General features: G+C 44.0%; 1 protein-coding gene across 3 annotated transcripts in view; it reads left to right on the forward strand.

The window, feature by feature from the left end:
• Positions 1–898: 898 nt before the first annotated feature.
• Positions 899–17,358, forward strand: part of Hivep3 (HIVEP zinc finger 3) — a 311,747-nt gene continuing 295,287 nt past the window's right edge. For 2 of the 3 annotated variants that reach the window (XM_051188659.1, XM_051188660.1), the window contains exon 1: positions 899–1,391. The gene's annotated coding sequence lies outside the window, so the exon portion shown is untranslated. The remainder of the gene's footprint in view (positions 1,392–17,358) is intronic. The other variant, XR_007834774.1, reaches the window with a different exon arrangement.

Raw genomic sequence — 17,358 nt, forward strand, 5'->3', positions numbered from 1 at the left:
TCTGGGGCTCTTGGGTGGGAGACATTTGTCTTCCTTTCCGACAAGAGTAATGTTAGCTTTTTGTTTTTCTCAGTGGTACTTCTTCAAAAGCTAAAAGAAAACTATAGCAGAAGTCACCTGCGTGACTGAAGTGTTGGCAAGGGTATTTCAGGCTGCAGGTGGTTTATCCCTCTGCCCTGTTGCTCAATCTTCATGATCAACTTTGTTCCAAAATCCCCCAAAAGTTAAAAACAGAACAGCCACGAAGCCTTGCTAACCTTTTTTTGAAGAGCCAAATCAGAATTGTCAGACACTGAAGGCCATGCGGCAGTTTCGATTTCTGGTCGAAGCAGAAGAAAACTAGAACAGGATCTGTGCCTGAGTCTCAAGGTGGGTCAGAAATGGGGCCAGAACCATCCTTGGGTTGGGAACACCTTCTAGTTTCCTTAGACCACAGGGCAAGGCAGGGCAGCATGCCCCTGTGGTTAAACCTGGGGGGGGGGGGGACAGCACAGGTATGTGTCATTGCCTTCAGCCACATGGCAGGGGTTCTGGCCCTTAGTCAGCAATGAAGGACTTCAGAGGGGTGACTCCTGTGTTGACCAGTCTGCTGAGGGTCTGACCCCTTGAATGTTTAGAGAAATGTTCATATGCAATGCTGCTTGTCGTGGGAAGCCCATCGTCCTGTGTTTGCATGTTTTCCCCACCATGTAGATATATGAAAGGGTATCTATCAGTCAATAAACATTGTCACTGCCTGTAATTGTAATTCTGCCCTAGGTGGCTATAGGCCCGCTCTAGCTTCTTCCAGTACTCCGAGCCTTGCTATTCAAGTGATAATTGGTGTACTGTATCTTTAAAAGGTTAAAACCTCTTAAAAAAAAAAAAAAAAAAAAAAAAGCCTGGACTCCTAGTGGAAAAGACAAGCAGGGCATGGGTTGGCTCTGGATTCAGAAAGCAGCTGCTGATTAGATTCTGTGTCTACAGGCTGAATTTATTCCGTGTTTCCAGCAGGAATTCAAGAGGGATGCTTCTGTTTGGGTTTCTGATCGTGATTTATATTTATTCAGAGGAATAACAGAGGGTGGATCTGTTCCCGGTGCGAGCATGCTCACCACCAGCCGACTCTCCCATTATCTCCCTGCCTAGTTTGGTCTCCAGTGTACAGGAGTATTTCTTGTGCATATGTGTGTATACAAACACGCATGCACGCCTGGACGGACAGATGTATGCACAGGTTATTTCTTAAGGACGATTCCTTCAATAAGGTCTCTACCCCTTACTTGAAACAGGTGTTTATGAAAAAAAAAAAATGCACAATATCCCGACTGACCGGAATAATTGATGAAGAAGGGTGCTGGATCCGTGGGTCAGAGAACACACAGGACCAGCTTGCCACCCCAAGGCCAAAGGTAGGGGACTCTGGGTTTTTATTCCGCGGATGGATTCCTTGTGCCTTATTTTTCCTTGATTGTGTTTTCGCCCGTGGCTGCCACCGGGAAGTGCCACCGCGCTGCGATTCCATTTTGTCTCTGCCTTTCTCACGCCAGGTGTCGGGCGGGCTGCTGTGGCAGTGACGAGGCTGGCAGGGTGACCGTGGTGCGCGGTGGGCTGCGCGCTCGGCCTGGCTGGGGGAGCGCGAACCTCAAGTGACCCCCGCGCGTCAATCACTGGCGGCCTGTGGCTGGGCTGTAAACCCTGTGCGCGCCGCGCGCGCCCCCCGTGATAGCTAGCTAAGCAGCACTGTGCTGCAGACCTGGCTCCTGGGCCAGGCAGCTCAAGGATGGATCAGGCCCCAGAGAGATGTCTGCTGGTGCTTGGTGGAACGGTGATATTGGTCTGATCCTGGGAGCTAGGACTGAAGGGAGATTTCCCTTCCCTTTGCCAGTCCGACCATCCCTTGCAAACGATTCCATGGGGCGCGTGGGGAGTGTGTGTGTGTGTGTGTGTGTGTGTGTGTGTGAGAGAGAGAGAGAGTCAGATCTTGTCAGTCCTCTTCCCAAAGCACACCATACCATACTATACCCAAATTCCTACTGAGGCAGGAGTGAGGGTGGGGTGAGGTGGGGGGCTGGAGGGAGTGTTTTGCCCTGTCGCTAATAAAGCAGGTGTCCCATCCTAGATGTGCCCCACATTTCAACATAATTTAAAATGGAAACACTGCTGGTGACAAATGGCCCTGGGGAGGTGATGGACAGTCGGTCTAGCGACTGGGACAGAGGTGGTAGTGAAGAGGAACTTGGAGTCCTATATGGACTATCTTGAAGCTGGATGGTTTGGTTCACTATGCTTGTCAGGGTCAGGACCATTTCTGTGACTTGGCCTGCCCTTGAACTTTGGGGGCAATGGTTGTACAAGAGCCTACTGGCCTGGGGGAGTGGTACTGAGGCTCTCTTTTTGCTTTGCATCTTGAAATTTGGTTTTGCAAGGCAGTGGCCAGGTCCCCTCTCCCCCAACGCCCCGAGGTATCAGGGATGCTTGGATTTCTTAACCCAGGGTTGCCTTTTATTGCTGGGGTTGGGGGCAGGGGTACAGAGAAGAGGCATTTGTTGAACTAACCTCTATACACGTGTTCTTCAACCTATGTTTATGTGGTTATGTAATCCCAACTAATGATTAGACCCTGTGCCCAAATACTAGCCTCAGCCCTCCTGCACTAAAGAAGTTGGGTGTTTCTGTTGTTTATAATGTTTTTTATGTAATTATGTGTGTGATGAGGACAGGACCAGGAAAAGCTATTTGAACAACTTGTAGGTAAAGACCACAGGCAAAGAGCAGATCTCCTCAGCATTGGGTTTGTGTTGATCTGAGTGAGGCCTTCCCACTGGTTTCTGCCAGGTCCTTCTTGTCTGAACTTTACATTGTAAGCTTACCCTTCTCTATCCCTGGAGAAGGCTATAACTACCTCTGCAGGGTCCCCTAACTCAAAAGGAAAAAAGAGACACCATAGGGTGGCATTCAGATGTCAGCTGTTTCCTCTTGCCTCCAGAGGAAGAGCCAGCCAGCTCTAGAAAGGAGTCTGACCCATGCCTGTGTCAGTTCTGCTGTGGGGTGAAAAGAGACCCATGCTGGTAGAGCTGTTTGGTTCCTGCTGTTTGCAGTGGAGACCTGCAGGGGCTGGACACCCTTTCCATCCTTGTATTGCAATGTTGGGAGTTTTGCAAGGTAGGAGGATAGCTGTCCTGTGGGGAGATCTGCAGGCAGGAGGGGAGGATGTGTGCTACCTGCACTCTCTCCTTCCATCCAACTCTGCAAAATACTCAAAAGGCCACAGCACTCTGAACACAGACCCTCTGGTCATATGCTTTATCCACTCCACCTGGGGCTGGTGGACAGATTTGTTAAATTGGTGACTAACTCTGGCCTCTTAAGGTTATGAATATTTTCTGGTCCTCAATACCCTGGTACAGCAGTTGGTGGGGGTGTTGCTTTAAGGGCTAACATCTAGTGTGTGCTCTGTAGATCAAGATGTGCTCAACTGACACTATTGTAAGGATGTCTCTGCTCATTGTGTTACAGCAGTGGCCACCTTCCTCAGAGTGGGGAAGGGTATGCTGCTCTTGGACCACTGCAAGGGAGCCAGGGAGGCATTTAGTATGTGAAAGGTGCGGGCAAGGGGAGATACATTTAGTCTGAAGTCCTGGCAGATTCTAGGATCTGACTTGATGGAAAATAGTGTTAAGAAAGCTGTGTGACAACTAGATGGCTTTCAACTTGTCTCTCTTCCTGCTCAGCAAGTTCCCTGGTGTCTTTCAGATTGTTTTCCTGCCCATGAAGGAGGCCTTGACAGGCTGGTTTTCAATCTATTACTCCAAGAGGAGTCAGAGCACATTTTACTGCTCAGGGCAGGTAGGGTAGAAAATTTATCTACCTGAGCAAGCAGTTTTATTCTTCAACTGTAAAGCTGGTGGAAGCATCATAACCTTGAAAAGTGACACGTGCTCTTCAGCTGGAGGGCACTAGGCCACACAACCTGGACTGCACAGTCCGAATGGTAAAGCAGAGACCTCACCAGTCTGCAAGTGTGCATTTCATCCTGCCTATTATTGTTGGTGGGAATTTCAGCCCTCTTTCAGGACTCAGCATTTATTTAAATTCTAAGAGCCTTGCTAAATGCACTTAGAAAATTTGAAGAAATCAATGAAGTTTTGTGAAGGGGTTAGGAAATTTGTTTTTTAATCAAACATCAGTAAGAATTAATAATAATGCTAGAAACAGAAGAAACTAAAACATAATGTTTAAAGTCTATAAGAATTCAAAATACAGACTTCTAAGATTAACAAAAGTATATAAGCAATTCAATGAAATAGTATATATTTTATTTTGTTGTCTCTTTGATCTGTGTATATCAAAAACCTTCTTGTTTAAGAAGGCAGGTGGATCAGGAGCCCAAACCAACCAAGTTGTGGTTGGATTGTTTGTTTGTTTAGCATGGTGGTTAGAGAAAAAATGCAGCTATTTGAGAAACTACCCTGCCTCCCAATGTCTCCTAAAGTTTCTGGATAGCTAGGGCTTGCAGATCATAATACAGCTATGAAGCCCTCCTGGGAACTTGGTGAACTTTGGCTGGCATTTAACAGGGTTGTACCATATATTAGTAGAGAAGTTTTATTTTAACATTTGACAGTATAGAGAATCCTGAGAAAATGATACTGGAACTTACATGCATCTCTATGAGGCCTTCTAGCTAAGTGACATTATGTTTCAGTTGAAGAAGACTGATAGTCCATCAGGGTAGAAGAGGTGGACTCTGGTGGCATAGTTTCTTATGCCATTTTAGGAAATGCAGGTTGACCACTGCCAGTGTGATGATCCATTGGATAAGCGAGTTCAGGATGTTCTGACCACACCCCAGGGTTAGAGGTGGCGATTACTAAGGTCAGACATTACTCTCAGAACTGGAAAGATGTCTAACTTATATGAGCAACTTAGAGCTCATTTGCCAGCCCATTTACTCAGTTACAATTGTTCTCCAAAACAAAAGCAACAGGAAAAACACAAGTAGGAGAAAAAGAAGGTCCATGCTTTTTTGAGAGTATTTTTTTTTTTTTTAAATATGATCCGTCTGTGGAGAATGTGAAGACATACCTGAAGGCAAGGGAACAGTATTGCTTGAGGTCTGAATGCATACATTTATTGTTTAGATCACTTATCTGGGAGAAAAATGTCCATTTCAGGTTGTTTAATATAATCAGAAATGTTCAGTTATTTCAAGTTTCCATGTCATTAAGGGAAGGAGAATTCTTGCAATGAGTTGGAAAGAAGCAGTTTCATGCAGTCCCATGGTAGGTGGGAAGGTTGAGGAGAGGAGCTGGTGAGGGGAAGTGACTGAAACCCCCTGTCCAGAGAGAAGTCCTTTTGGGTAACATAGTAGAACTTATCTAAGTGTTGCTGAAAGCCAGGTGTAGTTGAAACTTCTTTTAACAGAGACATAAGGGTGAGCTTTACTCCTAAATAGCTGAGGCCATCAAATTTAAGAAGTGAAACAGGGAGACGTATAGGGACCCTGGGATCTCTCTGAACATCTATGGCCCTTGCAATGGGAGTTCAGGGTCCCAAGAAAAGCCGATGAAAGAATAATGGAAACAATAAGTGAACCCAGCATATAATATAAATGCTTGAATGAGGGACTCTGGAATAGCTCCGTCGGTAAAGTATTTGCCTTGCAAACATGAGAATCTGAGCTCAATTCCCAGATGTGGTTAAAAAACAAAGTCAGGCTGGGCATTGGTGGTGCACACTTTTAATATCAGCACTTGGGAGGCAGAGGCAGGCAGATCTCTGTGAGTTTGAGGCCAGCGTGGTCTAGTTCCAGGACAGGCTCCAAAGCAATACAGAAAAACCCTGTCTTGAGAAACCAAAACAAACCAACCAACCAACCAAAAAACAAACCCCAAAACAAAACAACAAACTAAGTCAGGCATGGTGGTAAGGGACTTATAATCTCAGTCCTGGGGAGGCAGAGGCAGGGAGATCCTATGTGCTCACTGGCCAGTCAGCCTAAGCTACAGATACCTAAGGAATGGCATTTGAAGTTGTTCCCTGGCCTCCACATGTATTCTGCATACATACATATGCACACATACACATGAACATGCACACAAATACACATGAACACACATATACAAATACATGTGTATATACACATTAAAAGTAACATGATATGCCTGGTTTAGTAATTTCGGTCTCTTCAGTCATTGGCTGGATTTCCATGCTCAAGATGAAATGGTGAAGCTAATGAATTCTAATAAAAATCAAATATCTTTGACAGAGGAGGAGTTTGAAAACTTCCTTAATATCCAATGTAGTAGATCCTTGATAGCTGCATCTTAGACTCCTGGCCAAGCCCCACATTTGGAAATACAGAAAAGATTGCATAATCTCTTCACTTCCTTCTTGATGTGGCTTCAGCTCATCCAGGATACAGGAGCCACCAGCTGTTTGCCTTTGTAATATGCAATTCTCATGTCAGGGTTCCTGTGTCTCTTTTGGCATCTTGGGAGGGGGACACTGGACCTTGGAGAAGGCCCAGACAAGTGATACCTCTTAGCTGTGGCTTTGTCACACCAACCTCACATTTTGGCTTCAGGAAAAAAAAAGACAAATTACCATGGACACATGGATTAGGAGTTGATCTCAGAGAGCTCAAAGAGTAAATGTTGACTACAGTCTGCTGAGACAAGCATGTGTGCCTCCTCCAAAACTTCCCCAACTTCCTGGCCTTCAGCACAGACTTAACACAGTACTAACACACTTCCCTGACTCAGCAAGTCTTGATAGAGTAGCTGACTTCTCAGGACTAAAGAACCCAACTGAAGCACTGCTGTGGAAAGCCAGGCAAGAGAAATGGTAGCCACTTGCGCCCTGCCCTTATTTTAAAGACTTCTACAATTGGAAAGATTCCAGGGAACTTCTCAAGAAAGCATAATTATGATTTCAACAGATGGGGGAGCTGGAGCCTAACATGCTCTGGATTCCACTTTCTGCTCAGTGGGCATACTTGCAAGAGTGTTTCTGGAATGATGGGGAGGAGCCAGAGACTGAGCAGTTACCATGTGGGGAATCATCTTTCCTAGCAAGTGAGATGACAGCCTCTTAATTCACATTTTCTTTACAGCCTTCTCTTAAATTAATTGTAAAAAAAACTGAGACAACAAACCATGAGGGATTTAAGTGATACATTTATAAATTGTATCTGAAGAAAAATAGTACTCCCAATGCTTAGTACTGCCAACACTCAGTGCTCCCCTGTCCATTTGAGAGAAAGAGCCATCTCATCTCCCCTTCTCACTGGTAACCATTTCTCAGACATCTCCATGTATTTCCCATGCATTTTATTTATTACTCTTATACTTGTGTTCCTAAACAATATCTTGCTTAGTACATGTTTGTGATGGCACATAAAAATGGAATCATATCTATATTTTGTTGTTCTGGTGTCTAGTAAATGTGGCCCAGGAATACGAGTAGGTCTGCACTGATTGACAAACAACTGGGCTATCTCCATATCATCAATAAATTTCTCCTTACCTGATAAATACTGAGTGCTCCTCTGACACATTTGAGTCCTCCCTCTTCCCTAAGGAAGCAGGACTGTGATACTGGGGTACCAGCCAGTAGTTGGATACTTTACTTTTTGGTTCATGCATATTGCTGAGTGGAGCTAAAATGTTTTCATTTTGCAGAACTGCTATATGGTATCAAATGGACACATCATGATTTATAACTATTCTATTATGAATAAACTGATTCTCAAGATTTTTTTTACTGTTACAAACAGTACAGCTGTAAGCAATTTTGCTTAAGCCCCTTGCTGAGAATGTGCGTCCATTTAGGGAATAAACACAGTAGTAGAATTACTGGTCACAGACTGTGAACATTTTCAATGCTATGCAGTAGTTTCAAATTAATTTTCACCAGCTTATGTGAATTTCACATCAATGAAAAATTAATTTCCATTGTGCTGAACCAATGTCTATATCCTACTGCTGTGCAGGATTGGATTGTCTCTGTTGCTTTGTATTCTTGCCAATGCATTATATTTTGTACGATATTGCCAGATTTTTTTTGTCAGTTTTATGGGAGTGTAACAATAGCTTCTTTTGTTTTAAGTTGTGTATATTTGTGTGGTTCAGGACTTTGTATGAGTTGCTGGTCTTTCAGGTGTGTGTGTGTGTGTGTGTGTGTGTGTGTGTGTGTGAAGAACTTCTACATGTTTGCTTGTTTATTTAAAGTCTGTGTCGTTTACATTTTTCCTATATGCTAAAAGCTGTTACTCATCTGTATGCAAATACCTAATTCATGACATCTTTCACAGTCTTTTTAAGTATCTTTAAAGAAATGAAAGATCTTGATTTAACATAATTAAGATGTATCAATCTTTTCTTTATCATTAAACATTTCATATTTTAAAGACATCCTGAAGAGAAACACTGTCTTTTAGAAGTTTCAGGCTCCTTCTTTCATATTCAGTATTTCCTCTGAGCTTGGCATTTCCTATGGATTTAACTTTTGTCATCAAAATAAAGATTTGCCCTTCTTCTTTAGTCTGGGAAGGTTTTAAAATATTTTGTTACACTTATTAGTGTGTGTGTGTGTGTGTGTGTGTGTATGCCAAGAGACAGTTTAAAGGAGTTGGTTTTCTTTATTTACCATAGGTGCAAGGGACTAAACTTGAATCTTCAGGTTTGGCTATAAATGTCTTTTCATGCTTAACCATCTTGCCTGGCCTTTTAAAGCTTAACAACAACAACAACAAAAAAATAATGGAATTTTGCAAATTGATTTTCCTATGCTTATTAAGATTTATGTGTTTTTGGCTGGGCATTGGTGGTGAATACCTTTAGTTCTAGCACAGAGACAGAGGCAGGTGGGTCTCTGTGAGTTTGAGGCCAGCCTGCTCTACAAGAGCTGATTCCAGAACAGCCTCCAAGGCCACAGAGAAACCCTGTCTCAAAAAACAAAACCAACCAACCAAACAAACAAACAAAAAAAGAGTTGTGTGTTTTTTCCTTTAATTTGTTAATGTATAGAGAACTGATTTTCTGATGTTAAATTAATCATGTTTTCCTAGATTAAACTTGAGTAATCATAATGGTTCATGATTTTATGCATTTCTAGATTTGTTTTGATTATGTTACTTAGAAGTTTTGTACCTATGCTATGACTTCTACTCCTCACTCTCTCATCGTCAGTTTTATATTGAGTTTGAGCTAGGCCTAGACAGTAGGTTTTAGAGCAGTCCTTCCTTTTCTGTTCCTAAGTAAGATTTATATATAGCTGGCCTTCTTCTTTCCCTGAAAACTTAAAATTTCTAATTCAATTTCTTCAGTAGTTAGTGGATATTAGGGTTTAAATTTTATTTTTTGACTCAATTTTGGTAAAGCACCCTTTTCTAGAAATCTATTTTAATTTGGCTCTTTAAAAAATTTGCCATCAAGTTGTTTGTAATAGACATGTATCTTTTTAAGTTCTGTTGTGTCTGTAGTTGTATCTCCTTTCCATTTATTCCACTGATGTGCCTTCTAGTTTGGTTCTATAGTCTTCTCAGAATTTATTCATGGATTTTAAAGAGCCAGCTGTTGACTTCATGATCTTATCATTTATTTTCCAGCATATGCATTTTTATGTTGATTTTTATTTTCTCTTTTTAGCTTTGAGTTACTACTAACTCTTCTTATGTAGATTTTTTTTAATTTTCAAGGTTTTTCTCATTATTAACAGTATCAGTTCTACATTTCCACTTTAATTTGTTACAAATTTCTGACATTTATTAGTTTTATGTTATGTGGTTCTCAGTATAATTAACACTGTGATTATTCCTTAACTTATAGTTATTTATAGCTATAGTTTCTTTTTTTGTTGTTTGTTTTTTTGTTTTGTTTTGTTTTTAAACTCTAGGTATTTGTTTTGCTTGTTACTTTCCTGCTGTTGACTTCTAACTTAATTTTATCTTAATTCACAAATGTATGCATGAAATCTTATTTTTAATTAATTTTTTTGTGATAAGGGTTCATAATATAGTCCTGGCTGACTTAGAACTCATTATGTAGAACAAGACAGTCTTGAACTTAAAGAGATCTGCCTGTTATTGTTTCCTGAGTGCTGGTATTAATGTGTGCCCTACACTTGGGCTAAAGGCCGATTTTTGAAACACATTAGAGGTAATGATAAAGTTATGTATGTGGTCAGTTTTCATTCATGTTATATGAGTCTATCGCTGCTATATTCAAGTTATAAATAACTACATTAGTTGAAGCTTCTTGGTTATGTTGCTCATATTCTTTCTATCTTCACTGATTTCAGTCTTTTTTTTTAGTTATTAAGAAAATTACATTAAAGTCACCTGAATGATTATAGATTTGTTTTTCCTTTTATAGTTTTTATATTTTGTGTGTGTGTGTGTGTGTGTGTGTGTGTGTGTATTTTGATCCCTCGTTATTAGAAGCCTATGTGAGTTTAGAATAATTTTTTATTTTAGGTTAATTGAATTTTGTATAACAAAATGGAACTTTTTTCCTTCATGATTCCTTTAGTCTTAAATGTTATATGAACTAATATTCATATAATTCTACCCACTTTGATTTGTTTAATATTTTCTGTTAGATCTTGACTTATCATTTTCTTTAGCAAGAAATTAAAAACAATCCCTATATTTTTGTTTGATTGAAAACCCCCAGACCTGGAGTAGAGTAAGTCAAGATTAGAGGTAGACTGTCTCTTCTGCTTACTTGAGATCCAGAACAATTTAGTTTTTCTGTTATGAGCGCCTCTTTTCTTTCTGACCATGGCATAGCAAGAGCACAGTTCCAATATATTAGGGAATTATAGGAACCAATTCCCGTGTGTGTGTGTGTGTGTGTGTGTGTGTGTGTGTGTGTGTTGAAAGCATCCAGTAGCTCCCCAAGACTGACTCCTGACTCTCTCTCTCACCTTCTAGCAAAGAGGAAGGTGGGAGTCAGCCTGCAGCCCACACCCTGAGCTCCCTTCCCTTGCCCATGTGTTTGGGTTGCACATGGCTGACCTCCACTCCCAGGGCTCCTGGCCGAGGGACTTTATATAAAGCTCTTTGTCCAGGTGGCCCTGACTGATGAGCGACTCTGCTGTCTGTGGCTTGCTCTCAGGCAGGTAGGCCCTGCTGCTCACTTCTTTAACACTTTGGAGCAAGGGCAATTGGTTTGTTATTGTCCCCGTCCCTTCCTGTTAGCCTGCTATGGGGGAGGGAGGGTACGGCAGATGGACTTCCTGGTTGACAGGGACCTCTTGCAGTCTAGGGGAGCTAACAATGCCAGTCTAACTTCTGTTCCCGCCCTTGGTTCCTTGAACATCTTTATCCATTCTCACCAAGCAAGGTGGAGATGAACATGGAGGAGACTGTTGTAGATGGTCATACAGGCACTACATTCCACATGGCGAGGAAGGCGTGGACGAAGGAGTATGAGGCAGTTGGTCAGGAAACAGAGTGCTGGGTAGCGGCACTAGGCTCACTTTTTCCTGTTAATTAATTCTGGGACCCCTGCCTAGGGAATGCTGCTGCCCACAGTTAGGGTGGGTTTTCCCATTCCAATGAACCCGATCTAGAAACTCCCTCAAGCATGCCCAGAGGTTTCTCTCCGGATCTTGTCGAGTTGACAGTCAATACTAACCATCCCAGGTAGTGATGGGTTTCTGGAAGGCGCCACCTGTGCTGGTCCTAGGAACAAGAGTCACTTATTCTGTTTGCCTCCTGATCTGTTGAACACCCTCAACAAGCACTTTGGTGTGAGAAGGAAGAAGAACACAGGCACTGGAGACAGTTTCCTGTCCTGCTTTGTCATATGCCATATGGCCTTGGGCAGTGTATTTGATTTCTTTGTGCCTCGGTTCCCTCACCTGTCAAATGTGGAAACCTCCCTTGTGGGATGGCAAAATCAGGTAGTGGGTAGATGGAAACAGACAGACAAACATGGCCCATCCGGAATACCCTGCTGCTGCTGTTGAAGGACTCAACAAAGACAACGGGGTTTGAAACACGCATGCCGGATTTCTTGGCAGCTCCTGAGGGACTGCCAGCTAGCTGCTCTCCTTCCTGGATCCCTGGCACATGCCTTCTCACTGGGCAGCTCCTGTGCTGAGGGGCCAGTTCTCTCCCCCATCACCACTTTTCCTCCAGCCTGGAGACTAGCTGCTGCCTTTGCTGCTTAAGCTGAAATTTGTTTCTCTGAAGCACATGTGATCCTCTGGCCTCGGCCTCTGAGGAATTACAGGAGCTTCCACTTTTTAGCTCTCTCGGATACATGAGATATCCCACTGCACTCTGAGATCCTTATGTCCTTCAACTTCCACAGAGCTTGAGGCCCTGTGCTAATTGGAGTTTTAACAGAGGGACCTTGGGCCCAGGAATACCTGTCCTATAGCTCTGCACAGGACACGACAGTCAGGGCAGTGTCCATTGTAGCCACAATTGAGGAATCTTATCTTGAGTCTGCCACTTCTGCAAGCTAACCTTCCCTGGGAGCAACTCTTTTACTATGGTGGCGATCTGAAGTCCCTTCAGTGAATATTGGAGACAAGGATGTGGCCTTACAGCCCTTAATGCTGAGATTAAAAACCCTTTCTGGGCCTGATCTTTCCCTCTCTCCAAGAGAAAGAACCAGAGAAATGTAACTGCAGGACTGATCTCTGAGAGCCTCCTGAGGGAGGCGTCTGGGTAGACGTTGTTCATGGAATCAGGTGGTGCTGAGATTAGCTTTGTTGTGTTTGGTTTGGTTTGTTTGTTTGAGACAAGGTTTCTCTGTCACACACAGGCTGGCCTGGAATTCACTGTGCAGCCCAGGCTGACCTCAAAAATCACAACTCAGCATCAGCCTGCTGAGTGCTGGGACTATAGACATGCAACACCATACTTGGGTTATAATCAGCTTCCCTTTTAATTTAATTTTTGGGAGTTTCATGTATGAATACTGTGTGTACATTATTTCCCTCTTTCGCCTCTAACTCTTCCCATTCCATTCACTACCTCTCAAATCCATGAGCTCTTCAATCATTATTTTTATAAAACACACACACACACACAATGATGATGTTTTTACATTTTTGTCCTTTTGAGGGGCCCACCACCCAGCTCCCACCAAATAAATCACACATGGAGGTTTATTCTTAGTTATGAATGCCCATCCTTAGCTTGACTTGTTTCTTGCCAGCTTTTTTATTTTTTTTTAAACTTAAATTATTGCATCTATCTTTGGCCTCAGGGCTTCTATCTTCCTCTATTCCTTTATACCCTTGTTTCCTTCTTGCTCCATGTCTGGATGTATAGCTGGGTGGCTGGCCCCTGAAGTCCTCTTCCTTCCTTTCTTGTTCCCAGAACCTTTTTTTATCCTAGACTTCTCTTCATATTCATCCTCTCTGCCTGCCAGCCCTGCCTATTCCTCTCTCTTGCCTCACTGTTGGCCACTCATTTCCTTATTAGCCCATCAGGTGTTATAGACAGGCACAGTAACACAGCTTCACAGAGTTAAATACAACACAAACAAAAATCACACATTCCCAACACACACAGACCCCTACCGTGTCCACTTAGTGTTGCTCTGGTGTGCATACTTCAGATTGACCATTTGGGACTGGATAGCCTATCAGGGCCTCGTCCCCAGAAGACTGAGTCCCCCTGTCTCAGCATCCACTTGCTGCCTGAAGCTCTTCATCTAGGAATGAGGCCTTGTGAGATTTCCTCCATCCATATTGGGACGTCAGTGATGCTGTCTTTGCATGGGTCTTGTTTATGAGGGCACATTGTTGAGATTTCATGAGTGCAGCTCCTGTCATGTCTAGAAGGCAGGGCCCAGCAACAAAAGAGAGGATGACCTTTGAGGCTTGGCTTTCTCCTTCCACTCTGGGTTCTGGACAATTAGTTCAACGTGTCAGGCTTTTGTAGGGAGTTCTTATCACCTTCTGAACATCCTGGACTTTTTGTAATTTTTTAAAGTTAGGATATAATTATATTGCTAGACAGTGGTGACTCCTGTCTTTAATCTCAGCACTCCGGAGGCAGAAGCTGGCAGGTTTCTGTGAGTTCGAGGCCAGACTGATCTACAAAGTGAGTTCCAGGACAACAAGGGCTACACAGAGACACCCTGTCTCAGAAAATAAATACATATCCTTCAGTCCTGGGGCTGCCTTGGGTGTCAGTGGCTGCAGTGTCTGGACTGGCCTTTCTGCATGAATCAGTTGAGACTGGTTGTCCTTCCATGAAGGGGATTGAGTTCCCCACTGTTTGTTTGGGTAATTACTTCCTTGCTTGTGTTCCTAGACCCAATTGTACTGAAACCTGTGGGTTGTCCTGTTTGCCTCTGCTTGTCCTGCATGGTTAGCTTCTGTTCTGTAAAGGCCAGCAGCAGGGCTCTGACAGTGTATTTTTTTTCAGGTTGCTTGGTGAGGTCAGGCTATCTGTTACAGTTAGGCCACTATTTTACAATCTATTTCCAAATAGACACTCTTGGGACCTTCAAAAGCCAAGCTGCAGCCGGGGAGTCGTTGGTGCTGCTTTAGATCAGAGAACAATCAGAGGCGCAGTAACCCTGATGGCTGCCAGGATCCAGGGTTGGTAAACATGGTATTTGGGTGTGTGAGTGTCAGCCGAAGTAGAGCACATGCTGAGGATCTGAACAGGCATCTGGGGTTGCTGCATGTTGTAGAGGAAATACCTGAATGGTTGTCCATCTGTGGGAGGTGAAAAGGAAGCAGGAAAAGCATGGGGTGTGGTCCTTAATCTCCATGTTCAGGGGTAATGCAAACAACATGGAATAATGTGGACCGGGGGAGGAGATGCTGACACTTGCTAAACTCATCTGAGGGAGCAAATTGGAGAACAATGTACCCCGAGTTAGGTCGTTTAGCACATAATTCTAGAAGCAAGGTGTCATGAGTATGAGCTGCCGCTCCATACTGCTATGTGGGGTCCTGGTTTCTCCCCTCTGTCGCTCAGTTCCCTTTATAAAGCATGAGGGGAGGCAATACTGTGGCATAGACTGGATAAGAAGGTCAAATGGCTTCATACCTACACATTGCTTTGGGTAGGGCCTGGCATTTTGAGACATATATACATGCTTTGTTGAAGAGCCCTGGGAGGTAATGTAAATAGTGCAAAGGCTGCTGAACCAGACAGCTATGGAGTAGAATCTGAACGAGCACCCTGTGAGTCTGTAGCCAGCTTTCCCAAACTTAGTACCGGTGGCATTGTGAGCCAGACAGCTCCTTCATATGGACTGCTGTCACTTGCATTGCAGAATGTGGTGCAGTGTGGCTGACTTCTGCTCTCTGGATGCCCATGGCAACCCACTGTCGCTGGTGGTATTGTTTCCACACATTGCCAAGTGTCTCTTGGGCAGCAGAGTTGCCACTGTGTAGAGGACTCGGTACCACTGAGGATTTGCTAGCTATTTCTCTGTCCAGGTTTAAGAACCAGAGGATCAGGATGCCTGTGTGAGATAGTGTCATTAAAAATGACAGGAAAGCTTCAGATGTGAAATCTGAAAAATGTGGCTGCCTAAACAAGACCTGCACAATGCCAACACTAGTTGACATGCCAATGTGAACATCTCACACTGTAAGGATTCAGTCTTTACGCTGCCCTGCCCCGGTCACCTGGCAGAATGCCCTCAGGCAGTACTCTGGTCAGCCCAGGGTTCCATGAGTTCGAGTCTGCATGCAGGTGTAAAGGACCCCTTTAAAAGTCAGAACCCTCTCCTCCCCTTCTCTTTCTCCTGCTTCTCTCTCCATTCACTGCCCCCCCACACTTCCCCTGTGCTCTGGGGGACTTGTTCCTTCCCCCTTCTGTGAGGGACCTTATATGAATCTCTTAGAATACACCTTGTATCCTAGTTCCTCTGGTGGTGTGAATTATAGGTGGTGTGATCCTTTGTTTTAGGTCTAAAATCCATATATGAGTGAGTACATATCATGTTCCAGGAAGATTGAGTCAGGGTAGAAGTAGAAGACAGGAGAGAGAGAGAGAGAGAGAGAGAGAGAGAGAGAGAGAGAGAGAGAGAGAGAGAGAATGAACGTAAAAGAGGGAGCCATTATTGGTTTGAAGAGAAAACCGAACCTAAAGAAAGGTCTAGAGACCTACAAGACTGCTGCCAACTAACAATTTGAGCAACCATGGAAAGGCTACCATAAATGCCCTTCCCGGATAGTGAGATCAACACCTAACTTATCCACCATCATTTAGCCTTCATCTAGTACCTGTTGGAAACAGAAGCAAACACCCATAACTAAACACTGAGTCGAACTAGAATCCAGATGCAGAGAGAGGACAAGACCAGGTTGCAGAAACACATAGAGACAGCTGACCTGAACAAGGAGGAGCTAACGGGCCCCCTGGGAATCCAGGGGGGACTGGGAATTCAGCATGGGACTGACTCAGACCCCCTGAATATGGGTCTCAGCCAGAAGGTCTGAGCAGTCTAAGGGACCTCAGACAGTGGAACCAGGATGTATTCCTGGTGCACAAAAGGACCTTGCGGACACATCCCCCTTAACCTAGAGACAGGAGAGAAGTCCTAGTCCCTACTTCAAATGATCTGACAGATATACATGACCCCACCTGGATGGCATCAACCTACATGTGGAATTGGGGTGGGGGGATGGGAAGGGAGGGTGGTCAGGGTGCATGTGAGAGGGGAGAAAGGGTAAGAGGGAGGAAGGGAGGGAGAGAGGGAGAGGGAACGGTAATCGACATGTAAAATAAAATAATAATAATAAAAGAAAAAAAAGTCAGACCCCTGCCCACTTACTCTCTCTTTTGCTTTCTCTTTTGCCCTCTCCTGCTTTCAGTTGGCCACTAGCTACCCCCTCTTCTTCTCTTCCCATCTCTCTCTCTCCCTCTCTCCTCTTCTGTTCCCGGTGCCTCTATGTCTCTTCCCTTCCCCCTCACTCCCCTTTCTACATAAACTCCTCATTCAAGCTCTATCTGCCTGGCGTGTTATTCCCTCTGCTTTGCCGCCTGGGTCACCCTCACCTGCAAAGGAACCTGCTATGCTCTCCCACGTGGTCCCTTACCTTGGGACCCCACTCACTTGGGACCCTCACTCGGGACCACCCCCCACCCCTTCTCCAGCTTTTATTCCCATAACTGTAACTAAAGAACAATACCCACCCCTAGATGAAGAGCTACAGGTAATTAATGGCTGCTGAGAGAGAGAAATCAGTCTTCTCCAGGGATGGGCCCACTGATAGCTTATCCAATCACAAGTGGTCAGCTCTAAACATGTACACGTATGAGCAATACCAAAAGGAATCAGCAGGTGTGTCTTTCTAAGTGTATACAAATATATGTAACAATAGCTAAGAGAGCATGAATTTGGGAGGGAGTGGGGAGGCATTCGATGGAGAGAGGGGGAG

This window comes from Phodopus roborovskii, unplaced genomic scaffold (genome assembly GCF_943737965.1).
Source record: "Phodopus roborovskii unplaced genomic scaffold, PHOROB, whole genome shotgun sequence".
In the NCBI taxonomy this organism is placed as follows: Eukaryota; Metazoa; Chordata; class Mammalia; order Rodentia; family Cricetidae; genus Phodopus; species Phodopus roborovskii.